Genomic DNA, 13,278 nt, shown 5'->3' on the forward strand with positions numbered 1-13,278 from the left:
CAAGATAGCCTGGCTGATGAGGATTATGAATCCGAAACCGGTCCCAGGATGCTTGTTTCCGGTCCAGGGAAGACATGGCTTGGCAGTTCGGGCTGGACTGTTCCCATAAGGCACAGGGTCAGACTGATTTGCATATAGCCATGTCTGAACTGGGGTGGCTGAGTGAACTAAAGAATGGTGATGGATTTAACCCAGATCAGTTGACTGGGGGTGAGTGTTTGATTTGTTCAAATGCTCCGTCCATCATCCCCTTTTGTATCGCGATGGCAAAAACAAGACCCATCCTAGGGGTTCTTGAAATCCCCAAATATCCAAAAAGATTGACAATTGAAGAGGTTCCATTTTTAATTTATCTGAACTCATTCTTTTCTTGATCTGTGACATACAAGCATTTTGGGAAGCTAAACATCAAACTCCGGAATGTCCTTATGGACATGGACACTCAAATCACTGTTTGGAAGGTTACCAAACTAACAGTTCAGCATAGAGGGCACACATTTTGGTCCAGGAAACGTGTGGATGTGTCAATGATTCATTTGAGCTCCAAATGCTTCTTCTTTAAAATAGCAACGCTATAGTCGAGCTTGAGGACATTTGCCACTTTGGTTCCATGTGACTGGTATGCAAGTTGATATCAGTCTTTCTTTCAGTGCAGTCTTAGCCCTAGAAACATGCTATTGCTGCCTAAGTGGGTCACCCAATTTCGGGTTCACCTTGATTAGAAGAGACCTACATCTCTCTGTAAAGATGGCACAGTTTATGTTCCCTTAAATTATCACTTATTTACAACAAGGGGTGGTGATGGACAGAGTCTCTGAATTAAGCAGAGTACTCTCACCCAGTCAAGAGATCAGGGCTAGATCCAACACCGTTTTTTAACTCATTGCACCATCCCAGTTTCAGAACCTGGCTGTATGCAAATTAGTCTGTCCCTGGCCCAGTGCATCATGGGAACAGGGCAGACCAGACTACATGAGTCCCTTGCTCACTGCACCATCAGGATTCAAGCAAGCCGGGCCGAAGACGGCTGTAATGCCAGAAACCGGTCCCCGGAAGCTTGTTTCCTTTCCAGTGAAGAATTGGCTTGGTAGTTTGGTCTGCCCTGTTCCCATGATGCACTGGGCCAGGGACAGACTAATTTGCATATAGCCAGGTTCTGAACTGGGATGGTGCAGTGAGCTAAAAAACGGTGATGGATCAAGCCCTGATCTGTTGACTGGGTAGGAGTGTTCTGATTAACTCAGATACTCTGTCCATCACCACCCCTTTTTGAAATTATTTTGGCCACCATGAGTGTGGAAGGGTATGCTCAGACATGAGTCCCTTGCTCACTGCACCATCAGGATTCAAGCAAGCCGGGCCGAAGACGGCTGTAATGCCAGAAACCGGTCCCCGGACGCTTGTTTCCTTTCCAGTGAAGAATTGGCTTGGTAGTTTGGTCTGCTCTGTTCCCATGATGCACTGGGCCAGGGACAGACTAATTTGCATATAGCCAGGTTCTGAACTGGGATGGTGCAGTGAGCTAAAAAACGGTGATGGATCAAGCCCTGATCTGTTGACTGGGTAGGAGTGTTCTGATTAACTCAGATACTCTGTCCATCACCACCCCTTTTTGAAATTATTTCCCTTAAATTATCACAGCTCGTATCCCCAACCTGATATGAACACTGGCCAGATACATGTACTGTATTCTCCCACCTCCTCAGCCATGTCCAGGATCTTTGTAAGAGAGCCTGCCACATCCAGTGGTTTATCCTGGCTAGCCCGCAAGGACCTGTCGCTGCCCTTCTTATTGTCCTTTACGAATTATGAATGTGACCAACTAGCCATCAATTTCAGGTGTTGCAACCAACTTCCCCTCCAAAGTAGAACAGGGTATTTGACTCTGTCTACCCCTTAATTCTTGATCCAGGGCCTCCCTGAGATGGCTAAACAGGTATTGTGCTACTTTATCCGCCGTAGCCCAAGATGAGGATCTGGGAGGGTAATTATACTCTGGGTCCAGCCTATCTTCTGGTGTTTTTGATCACCTATCTGCTTCTTGGGTCAGAAGATGTGCGCCACAGTTTACCGGTGTCAGAACCAAAGTCCAAATCCCTAGGGGATTCTAAGTGTTTCTCCTAGCCATCCAGGGAGGGAAATGGATTGGACAAGCCCAGAATCATTAGCAACATTGTTGCTGGAGGCAATAGGGAAGGATCCTTTTAGCCTTCCTTATCTTTCATACTCTTGGACCATGCGAGGAAGGCTACTTGCAGCCTATTAAAAGCGGTATCTTGTTTATGCTCTTCCCTTTTTCGTTTGGTCTTAGTGGGAATTTGGCCCATTGGGTATCAGGGTTTCTACTGCCCCATGAGGGGGAGTCAGGCCTTTACTTCTAGGCAGGAGTTCTAGATGGACCACAGAACAAGGCATACGTTTCTTCCTAAAAATACCCAAAGCACTTTGCACCACCCTTTGTATAGAAGCTGCCACCACAGTGATAGTATTGTCCCAAGTGATGAGATCTACAACCTCCTCCTTGTAGGAAGGGGGAGTCTCTGGTTGGCGCAGTGCAACACTGGCGACAAGCAGGGCCTCTCTCTTCCTCGTCAGGGCTGAGGGTTACCTTCAAGACAACCTCTGCTTACCCTCTAGGTAGTGTGGCTTAAGCAGTCTTAGGCTAATCTCTGGGGCATGTAGGGTTAAACATTTGCAATATCACACCATCACAACCAACCCACCACACAATGACACCAAACTGTATTTGTGAAAATATATCTCTTTATATAAATCTCAAGCAGGCTTGTAAATACAGTCTTGGTTACTTTTTAAAAGCAGGTTCCAGTTACTCTTTTATCAATGTCACAGTTCTTTCTCAGCAATAAGCAATCTTTTGGGCCTTCTGCCCAGGTTCCAGCAAGGTTCAGTGTCTTGGAGCGCTTCTAGGCGCTTTCCGCTGTCTCAGCTGCCGAACGAGCTACCCGGCGGGGCCTGACTCGGGAAGAGGGGGCCGCGGGCCTTCGGGAGCGTCAGGCGGGGCCTCGGGGACCAAGGGCAGAGCGAGCCTCTGCTTCAGGGGCGGCTCGCGCTGCCAGCGGTTGTGCGGCTCCCGGGATGCCGGAGATCAGTCAGCGCGGTGCGAGCTCGGGTTGCAGGATGCTCGCTCCGCGACGGGCCAAAGACAGTACCTTGAACTTCTTGGGGTGATCTTTGAAGAGGACGGCTGCAGGGGAGGGAGCTGTCCCACGTCGCGTTGCTTCCTTGACGGGCGGGGCGAGCTGCGGCTCGAGGCAGCAGGTCACGGGTCGCCCAGGGCGGCGGTGCTCGATGGGGTCTCAGGTCCTTCGCTCAGTCTCCTCTTCGGTCCTGACGGCGGCGGCTGGGTGTGGCGCAGTGGCAGTACGGTCCCCAAGTGCGGGACGTACCCAGCCAAAGTGCCGGTCGCGGTGATGCCCTTTCAGCGGGGCAGTCAGACAGGGTGCTGATAGCGGGGGAGGACAGAAGGGCGGCAGTCCGTCTTTGCGGGGGAGTCTACGGCGCTTGCCCAGTAGACCTCGATGCTTGGACCGGACGGGTCCTCCGTTACTTTGTTCTCGTGGGGCGAAAGGCAGACGCCGTCGCGGTGCTCGGGCCAGCGGCGGCTGGGCCTCACGATGCTAGGGCGGCTGGCTGAACTCACGGTCACGGTGTGCCGGGGGGTAGATGCCCTCGTCCTCCTCAATCAGCGCTGCAGCGATAAGCAGCACACCCAGCAGATGCCTTAGTCGGGGGGTAGCGCTCACTGTTCCTGGAGCGCTGGTCAGGGGGCAAGTTCCACAGCAAGCCCTTGGAGATCTTTTCAGCAGAGTTTGGCACAAAGTTCAAAAATAAAGCAAAAGTCTCTTGTAGTCTTTTCTTCTCCTCTCCTTTGGCAGCAAGGCACCAGACACAGGCCAGAGTCAGCACTCCTCCTTGTAGTCCTTTCAGGTCCTTCTCTTCGGGCAGAGTTTCTCTTGTAGCACAAACAGGATCTAATTTACAAGGAGCAGGGCTCCTACTTTTATACCCAGTTTCTTTTGTTCTAGCAAGCCAGGGGGGCCTCTGCATAACTGCTCCAGTCTCTGAGTACTTGTTGTGGGTGCTTATGACTTCTGCATTCAGTGTGAGGGCAGGCACATCAGCCGCTCCCCAGGGGGGCGGAGCCGGCATTGAGAGGGCAGGAGTGGCCTGAGCACTTTGTTTACAAGCTTCGGTCCTTCCTGGGCCAGGTGCAGGCTGAGTCATCAGTCGCTCCCCAGGAGGGCGGAGCCAGCATTGTGGTGGCAGGGGCACAGCCTGATGCATCATTCAGGGGACACTCCCACCACCCATTAAGGGGTCCTCCTGCTAATCACTACCTGTCAACTCCCAGCCCTGTCACTCACACACACCAGACAGTCAGATCCACATCCAAGCAGAGGCGGGCTGAAATGGTTAGGCAAGCAAATGCTAACTTTCTAAAAGTAGCATTTGCAAACACAGGATATTAAAATAAACTTTACTAAAAGAAGTATTTTATTATTCTGAGTTCAGGCATACTAAACACGAATTTCTACCATGTTCCCTGAGCCTGCTGGGATTATAGAGTGTAATAATTCCAGCAGCTCATCTGGCCTAGAAGGGAACAGGTAGCCTTACAATAGTGAAAAACGAATTTGGTAGTAATTCACTATTAGAACATGCCACACACATCAGGGCATGCTCTACCTTACACTACAATGCACCCTGCCCTCAGGCCTACTATAGGGGTGACTAATATGAAGTTAAGGGAAGGTTCAGGGGCTGGCAAGTGTGTGCACTTGCCCAGCCAGGGTGACAGTACCAGACTGCACGCAGGATCTGCAATGGCAGACCCTAGACACATTTTAAGGCTGCTTCTGTGGGTGGCGCAACCAGCGCTGCAGGCCCACTAGCAGTATTGGCATTCACAAGCCCTGGCACTCCTGGTGCACTTTACTAGGGACTAATAGTAAATCCAATGAACCAATCATGGACATCAATCATATGTACACTTTACAGTAGGGAGCACTTGCACTGCGGCACGGGTTGGCCGTGGCGCAGTGCCCTGAGTAGCAGACACCATCAAAACATTTGAGGCACAACAGCAAAAAGTGGAAGGGAAACTCACGCCAAGGTGCCAGGTCTAACACGTGTCCCCTCCAGCTGAAATGTGGGGAGAACTACCCTTCCCCAGGGAGTTCCTCATCACTAAGGCGGAAAAATCTGGACAGACCATCAGCGTTGGCGTGATCTGTGCCAGGGCGGTGTTCCACCGTGAAGTCCATACCCTGTAGGGAGATGGACCACCTCAACAGTTTTGGGTTCTCACCCCTCATTTGCATCAACCATCTGAGGGGCCTGTGGTCCGTCTGAACCCGGAAGTGAGACCCAAACAAGTAGGGTCTTAGCTTCTTCAGCGCCCAGACCACAGCAAATGCTTCTCGCTCTATTGCACTCCACCTACTTTCCCGTGGAAGTAACCTCCTACTGATGAAGGCTACGGGTTGGTCCCAGCCCTCCTCAGTCATCTGTGAGAGAACAGCCCCTACACCATGCTCTGAAGCGTCTGTTTGCACTATGAATTCCTTGGAGAAATCAGGAGCCAGGAGCACGGGCGCCGTGCACATGGCAGTCTTCAGGGTGTCAAAAGCCTTCTGACAGGTGTCAGTCCAAATCACATTCCTGGGCTGCTTCTTAGAAGTCAGTTCTGTCAAGGGGGTCACAATAGTGCCATAGCCCTTGACAAACCTCCTGTAATACCCAGTGAGCCCCAGGAAGGCTCTCACTGCAGTCTGGGTCTTGGGGGGTTCCCAAGCCAGGATGGTCTCAATTTTGGGTTGCAAGGGTGCCACCTTGCCACTCCCCACTTGGTGTCCCAAGTACACCACGGAACCCTGCCCAATCTGGCACTTGCTTGCCTTGATTGTGAGGCCTGCCTTGCGCAGCGCCATCAACACTTCCCAGAGGTGCCGCAGGTGTTCTGGCCAGGTGCCACTGAACACTGCGATGTCATCCAGGTAGGCGGCACTGAACTCATCCAGCCCGACCAACACCTGGTTGACCAACCTCTGAAAGGTGGCAGGGGCATTCTTCATCCCAAATGGCATAACCCGGAACTGGAAATGCCCATCTGGTGTGGAGAATGCTGACCTCTCCTTTGCCCCATCGGTCAAGGCGATCTGCCAGTACCCAGACGTTAAATCAAACGTGCTGAGGAACCGGGCAGCCCCTAGCCGATCAATGAGCTCATCAGCTCTGGGGATAGGGTGCGCGTCAGTCTTGGTGACTGAATTGAGTCCTCTGTAGTCCACACAGAACCGGAGTTCAGGTGTGGCTCCCGGCGCAGCAGCCTTTGGGACCAAGACCACGGGGCTGGACCAAGGACTGCTGGAAGACTCAACCACCCTAAGAGCAAGCATCTTGGAGACCTCCTCCTTGATGCAGGCCCGGACCCTGTCAGTTACCCTGTAAGCCTTATGCTTCACAGGTAAGCTGTCTCCTGTGTCCACATCATGGACGCACCACTCTGTGACACTAGGAACCAGGGAGAACAGGTCTGGAAACTGCCCCAGCAACTGGCGGCAGTCTTCCTGTTGCTCAGGGGTCAGGGTGGGTGAGAGGTTAACTCCATCCACTGACCCATCCTTCTCACAGGCCACTAAGAGGTCAGGAAGAGGCTCAGACTCCTCTTCCATTCCATCATCAGTGGCCAACAGCATGCCCACTTCGGACCTTTTCAAGTGGGGCTTGAGGCGGTTGACATGTAAGACCCTTAAAGGATTCCTGGGCGTCTTCATGTCCACCAAGTATGTCACTGAGCTCTTGCGCTCCACAACCTCAAATGGGCCTGTCCACTTATCCTGAAGTGCACAGGGTTCCACTGGGGCCAAGACATACACCTCCTGTCCAGGCTGAAGCTCTACCAGAGTGGCATTCTGGTCGTACCACCGCTTCATCTCCTCCTGGCTTGCTTCCAGATTTGCCTCAGCAAGTTGTCTGAAGCGCCTGGTTTGGTTTCTGAAGGCCAGCATGTAGCTATATACATTCTGGGGAGGTTTCCTGGGAGATTGCTCCCAGCCTTCCTTTACCAAACTCAGTGGTCCTCTCACGGGGTGGCCATACAGCAGCTCAAAGGGGCTGAACCCTAGAGACTTCTGTGGCACCTCGCGGTATGCAAAGAGCAGGCAGGGTAAGAGGACGTCCCACTTACGCCTCATTGGACCTTCCAGGCCCATGATCATGCCCTTCAGGGTTCGGTTGAATCTTTCAACCAACCCATTTCCTTGTGGATGGTAAGGTGTGGTGAACTTGTAGGTTACACCACACTCTTGCCAAAGGGACTTCATATACTTGGATATAAAGTTGGTCCCTCTGTCGCTCACCACCTCTAGAGGGAACCCCACTCTGGAGAAAATTCCCATTAGTGCACGCCCCACCACGGGGGCCGTCACTGTCCTCAGAGGGATGGCTTCAGGGTACCGGGTGGCATGATCCACCAAGACCAGGATGAACCTGTTGCCCATGGCTGTCTTGGGGTCCAGAGGCCCAACAATATCAATACCCACTCGTTGGAATGGCGTACTGACCACAGGGAAGGGTTGGAGGGGAGCCTTGTTCTTCCCTCCGCTCTTCCCACTTGCCTGGCAAGTTGGACAGGTCCTACAATGAGCATCTGAGCTCTTGTGCATTTGGGGCCAGTAGAAGTGGGTGACAAGCCTGTCATAGGTCTTGTCCATCCCCAAATGTCCTGCTAAAGGCACATCATGAGCCAGTCCCAGTAGGAAGGCTCTGAACTTCTGGGGTACCACCAGCACACGGGCTGACCCAGGTTCAGCAGCCTTAGGCTCTGAGTACAGGAGGTCATTCTCCCAGTACACATAATGTGTTTTGGCCTGAACACCATTGGCCTGGTCTGCAGCCTGCTGCCGCATACCCACGAGAGAAGGGCATTCTTTCTGCTCCCTGCAGAATTCCTCCCTGGAGGGGCCTCCTTCTTGCTGCCAATGGGTCAGCTCAGGCAGGTCCCCCAGTTCGGCAATCTGTTCCCCAGTAGGCTCCAGGGCATCCCCCTCAAGGTCTGCTTCCTCCTGGACCGTGGGAACTTCAGGGGCCGGTTTCCCGCGCACCCTGCGCCTTCTCCCTAAGGCCGGTTCCTGGGCCTCTCTCTCAGGCCCCAGGACCTCTTGATCACCCCTACTGGCTGCCATTGACCGGGTGGTCACGCACGCCCAGTCAGGTAGACCCACCATCTTCAGGTGAGTCGTTTTCTCCACCTTTTCCCAAGGGGAGTCCTCCAAGTCATTCCCTAGCAAACAGTCAACAGGCATGGCTTTCCTCACACAGACCTGCAGAGTACCAGAGACCCCCCCCACTCGAAGGGAACTTGAGCCATCGGACACTGACTCTCTGAATTGTCAGCGTTGACAACCCTACAGTAGGCATGGGGTACAACCTGCTCCTGAGACACCAGGTGATGCCTCACTGCAGTCACACTGGCTCCTGTGTCTCTAAGAGCCTCAGCTTTCTTACCATTGATGGTAACCACCTGCCCATATTTTTTAGTGTTAGAGGGCAGGTAGCTTGCAGGGACCATCTCACTGTCTCCTAGTGAGACTAGGGTCATCTGAACAGGATCTCCACCCCCCGGGACCATCACTTCTTCTCCTAAGTGAACACTGGTCACTTGTCGGGGCGGAGCACCAGTGGGTGCTGGTTTTCCAAACAGGCGACACTTGGGGTCACTGGCTATGTGCCCCGGGTCACCACATTTGTAACAATTGAAGGGCCCCTTTGGAACAGGTCGACCTGTCGGGGCCCCATTCTGCTTAGGGGGTGGGGGAGGCTGAGAACCTTTCTGCTGGTCCCCTTGGGGATTACTTTGGGGGCCTTTTTGGAACCCTTTCTGTTTTCCCTTGTCCCCCCCACTCTTCTGCTGGGGACCCTGCCCACCCTTGGCGGAGTCTCCCACTGGACCCTTGTGGACCCTGGTGCTGAGCCAGCGGTCCGCCTCCTCAGCAAGTTTCCTCGGGTTGGACAACTTGCTATCAATCAGGTGCTGGCGTAACTCAGGAAAACATTGATCAGACAAGTGCTCCCATGCAATTAAATCAAAGAGACCTTGAAAATCATTCACTTTGTTACCCTTCACCCAACCATCCAGTGCTCTGCAAAAAAAAGTCACAAACTCCACATACGTATTCCCAGGCCGCTTATTACACCCCCTAAACTTCTGCCTATACATTTCAGGGGTAAGCCCATACCTGGTCATTAAAGCTTCTTTCATATGGGGATAGGATCTCTGGTCTTCAGTGGGCAAATCTAGCAGGGTGTCCCTTCCTTCGCTAAGGAACCTTCCCCATAGCCCCGCTCCCCAATCCTTCTCAGGGACCCGGTGGGAAAGCATGGCTACCTCATATGCCCTAAACCACTGTCCTATGTCATCCCCCTTAAAGAACTCTTTAACTACATCTTTGGGGATGTGCACTCTTGACTCTACCTGCACCGGCGTTGTGCTGCCACCAGAGGGAGGACGATCCAAGGCTTTCTCTTTTAGACTCATCTCCCTCATTTTCATATCAAACTCAAACTGGAGTTTTCTTTCTTCCAGAGCCATTTTTTTGCTTTCAAGCTCCATTTGGCCCTTCAAATTCAATTCTGCCATCTTGATCTCATGATCCCTGGTTGCCTGTCTGTCTGCCAGCTCCTCTGGCGACAGGCCTCTGCCAAAGCTAAGAACGCTGTCTGGTTTTTCCAGACCCACAGGATCCACAGGTGCATTCTGATCCTCAGGTGCCTTCCTAGATTCAATCCAGGCTCTCATGGCCTTGTAGAACTCGGGTTTGTTCTTGCATCCTGCGTGTGGAACCTTGAGTTTCCTGCAAAAATAACTCAACTGCTTCTTTGTGTAGTCATCCAGCTTTGACGCATCCCATTCTAGCTCCTGCGCACCAGAGGCTATGGACTCTCCTCCATCAATGCTGTTTGTGCCAGGCATGTTTGCAACGCTAGGGATCTTCTTCTTTGGCAAAATCAAAAAATCAAAAAGTCTGTGGCTAAGTTACTGGACTGTAATCACTATGCAATGGTCAGTAGCTAAGGTAAAACACTGCAAATGTAAATTCGCGAATCCTCACCGCTGCGTCCAATGTAGGAAGGGGGAGTCTCTGGTTGGCGCAGTGCAACACTGGCGACAAGCAGGGCCTCTCTCTTCCTCGTCAGGGCTGAGGGTTACCTTCAAGACAACCTCTGCTTACCCTCTAGGTAGTGTGGCTTAAGCAGTCTTAGGCTAATCTCTGGGGCATGTAGGGTTAAACATTTGCAATATCACACCATCACAACCAACCCACCACACAATGACACCAAACTGTATTTGTGAAAATATATCTCTTTATATAAATCTCAAGCAGGCTTGTAAATACAGTCTTGGTTACTTTTTAAAAGCAGGTTCCAGTTACTCTTTTATCAATGTCACAGTTCTTTCTCAGCAATAAGCAATCTTTTGGGCCTTCTGCCCAGGTTCCAGCAAGGTTCAGTGTCTTGGAGCGCTTCTAGGCGCTTTCCGCTGTCTCAGCTGCCGAACGAGCTACCCGGCGGGGCCTGACTCGGGAAGAGGGGGCCGCGGGCCTTCGGGAGCGTCAGGCGGGGCCTCGGGGACCAAGGGCAGAGCGAGCCTCTGCTTCAGGGGCGGCTCGCGCTGCCAGCGGTTGTGCGGCTCCCGGGATGCCGGAGATCAGTCAGCGCGGTGCGAGCTCGGGTTGCAGGATGCTCGCTCCGCGACGGGCCAAAGACAGTACCTTGAACTTCTTGGGGTGATCTTTGAAGAGGACGGCTGCAGGGGAGGGAGCTGTCCCACGTCGCGTTGCTTCCTTGACGGGCGGGGCGAGCTGCGGCTCGAGGCAGCAGGTCACGGGTCGCCCAGGGCGGCGGTGCTCGATGGGGTCTCAGGTCCTTCGCTCAGTCTCCTCTTCGGTCCTGACGGCGGCGGCTGGGTGTGGCGCAGTGGCAGTACGGTCCCCAAGTGCGGGACGTACCCAGCCAAAGTGCCGGTCGCGGTGATGCCCTTTCAGCGGGGCAGTCAGACAGGGTGCTGATAGCGGGGGAGGACAGAAGGGCGGCAGTCCGTCTTTGCGGGGGAGTCTACGGCGCTTGCCCAGTAGACCTCGATGCTTGGACCGGACGGGTCCTCCGTTACTTTGTTCTCGTGGGGCGAAAGGCAGACGCCGTCGCGGTGCTCGGGCCAGCGGCGGCTGGGCCTCACGATGCTAGGGCGGCTGGCTGAACTCACGGTCACGGTGTGCCGGGGGGTAGATGCCCTCGTCCTCCTCAATCAGCGCTGCAGCGATAAGCAGCACACCCAGCAGATGCCTTAGTCGGGGGGTAGCGCTCACTGTTCCTGGAGCGCTGGTCAGGGGGCAAGTTCCACAGCAAGCCCTTGGAGATCTTTTCAGCAGAGTTTGGCACAAAGTTCAAAAATAAAGCAAAAGTCTCTTGTAGTCTTTTCTTCTCCTCTCCTTTGGCAGCAAGGCACCAGACACAGGCCAGAGTCAGCACTCCTCCTTGTAGTCCTTTCAGGTCCTTCTCTTCGGGCAGAGTTTCTCTTGTAGCACAAACAGGATCTAATTTACAAGGAGCAGGGCTCCTACTTTTATACCCAGTTTCTTTTGTTCTAGCAAGCCAGGGGGGCCTCTGCATAACTGCTCCAGTCTCTGAGTACTTGTTGTGGGTGCTTATGACTTCTGCATTCAGTGTGAGGGCAGGCACATCAGCCGCTCCCCAGGGGGGCGGAGCCGGCATTGAGAGGGCAGGAGTGGCCTGAGCACTTTGTTTACAAGCTTCGGTCCTTCCTGGGCCAGGTGCAGGCTGAGTCATCAGTCGCTCCCCAGGAGGGCGGAGCCAGCATTGTGGTGGCAGGGGCACAGCCTGATGCATCATTCAGGGGACACTCCCACCACCCATTAAGGGGTCCTCCTGCTAATCACTACCTGTCAACTCCCAGCCCTGTCACTCACACACACCAGACAGTCAGATCCACATCCAAGCAGAGGCGGGCTGAAATGGTTAGGCAAGCAAATGCTAACTTTCTAAAAGTAGCATTTGCAAACACAGGATATTAAAATAAACCTTACTAAAAGAAGTATTTTATTATTCTGAGTTCAGGCATACTAAACACGAATTTCTACCATGTTCCCTGAGCCTGCTGGGATTATAGAGTGTAATAATTCCAGCAGCTCATCTGGCCTAGAAGGGAACAGGTAGCCTTACAATAGTGAAAAACGAATTTGGTAGTAATTCACTATTAGAACATGCCACACACATCAGGGCATGCTCTACCTTACACTACAATGCACCCTGCCCTCAGGCCTACTATAGGGGTGACTAATATGAAGTTAAGGGAAGGTTCAGGGGCTGGCAAGTGTGTGCACTTGCCCAGCCAGGGTGACAGTACCAGACTGCACGCAGGATCTGCAATGGCAGACCCTAGACACATTTTAAGGCTGCTTCTGTGGGTGGCGCAACCAGCGCTGCAGGCCCACTAGCAGTATTGGCATTCACAAGCCCTGGCACTCCTGGTGCACTTTACTAGGGACTAATAGTAAATCCAATGAACCAATCATGGACATCAATCATATGTACACTTTACAGTAGGGAGCACTTGCACTGCGGCACGGGTTGGCCGTGGCGCAGTGCCCTGAGTAGCAGACACCATCAAAACATTTGAGGCACAACAGCAAAAAGTGGAAGGGAAACTCACGCCAAGGTGCCAGGTCTAACACTCCTCATAACAACTATGTTCTCTCTGTTGCATTTTGAAAAGTGGTGGAAGTAATAAGGTCATAGTATTTACTAACCCACAGGGACCACGGAAGGTATGAATCCCGGCAGCAAAAGGAACACAAACCATCCTGCAGTCTCTTGGTATGAAACGCTGTTGGTGTAACCCTTGAGACAACCACAATGGGTACCCAAAGCAAGCCGCAACAACACTTGCAGTGTCCTTCAACGTTACTCCTGCAGGGGTAACATTGATCGCATCTTTGGGGTATCCAGTTACAGACTGAGCAAGAAAAACAAAAATATCCTCAAGCGCTGTGATCTTTATAGCGCTGTTTTGATGGCAAGAATGGAGCATGCAAAATCTCCGGAGTCCTGTGGATGTGCTTGCGATTGTTTGGAAATGGTACATCCAATGACCAGAATCTAAGGAGCACTCCACCTATCAGCGGCTTCAACACACCCAACCGAATGCAAAGCAGAAGGTAACATGCTACTGCGATCTGG

The 13,278-nt window shown here is 52.7% G+C and overlaps 1 protein-coding gene across 4 annotated transcripts in view; it reads left to right on the forward strand.

Annotated features, from left to right (window-relative positions):
• RIPK1 (receptor interacting serine/threonine kinase 1) overlaps positions 1-13,278 on the forward strand; it is a 225,027-nt gene that overhangs the window by 52,853 nt on the left and 158,896 nt on the right. The gene's annotated exons all lie outside the window — the stretch shown is intronic.

Source organism: Lissotriton helveticus, chromosome 4_1 (genome assembly GCF_964261635.1).
Source record: "Lissotriton helveticus chromosome 4_1, aLisHel1.1, whole genome shotgun sequence".
NCBI lineage: Eukaryota > Metazoa > Chordata > Amphibia > Caudata > Salamandridae > Lissotriton > Lissotriton helveticus.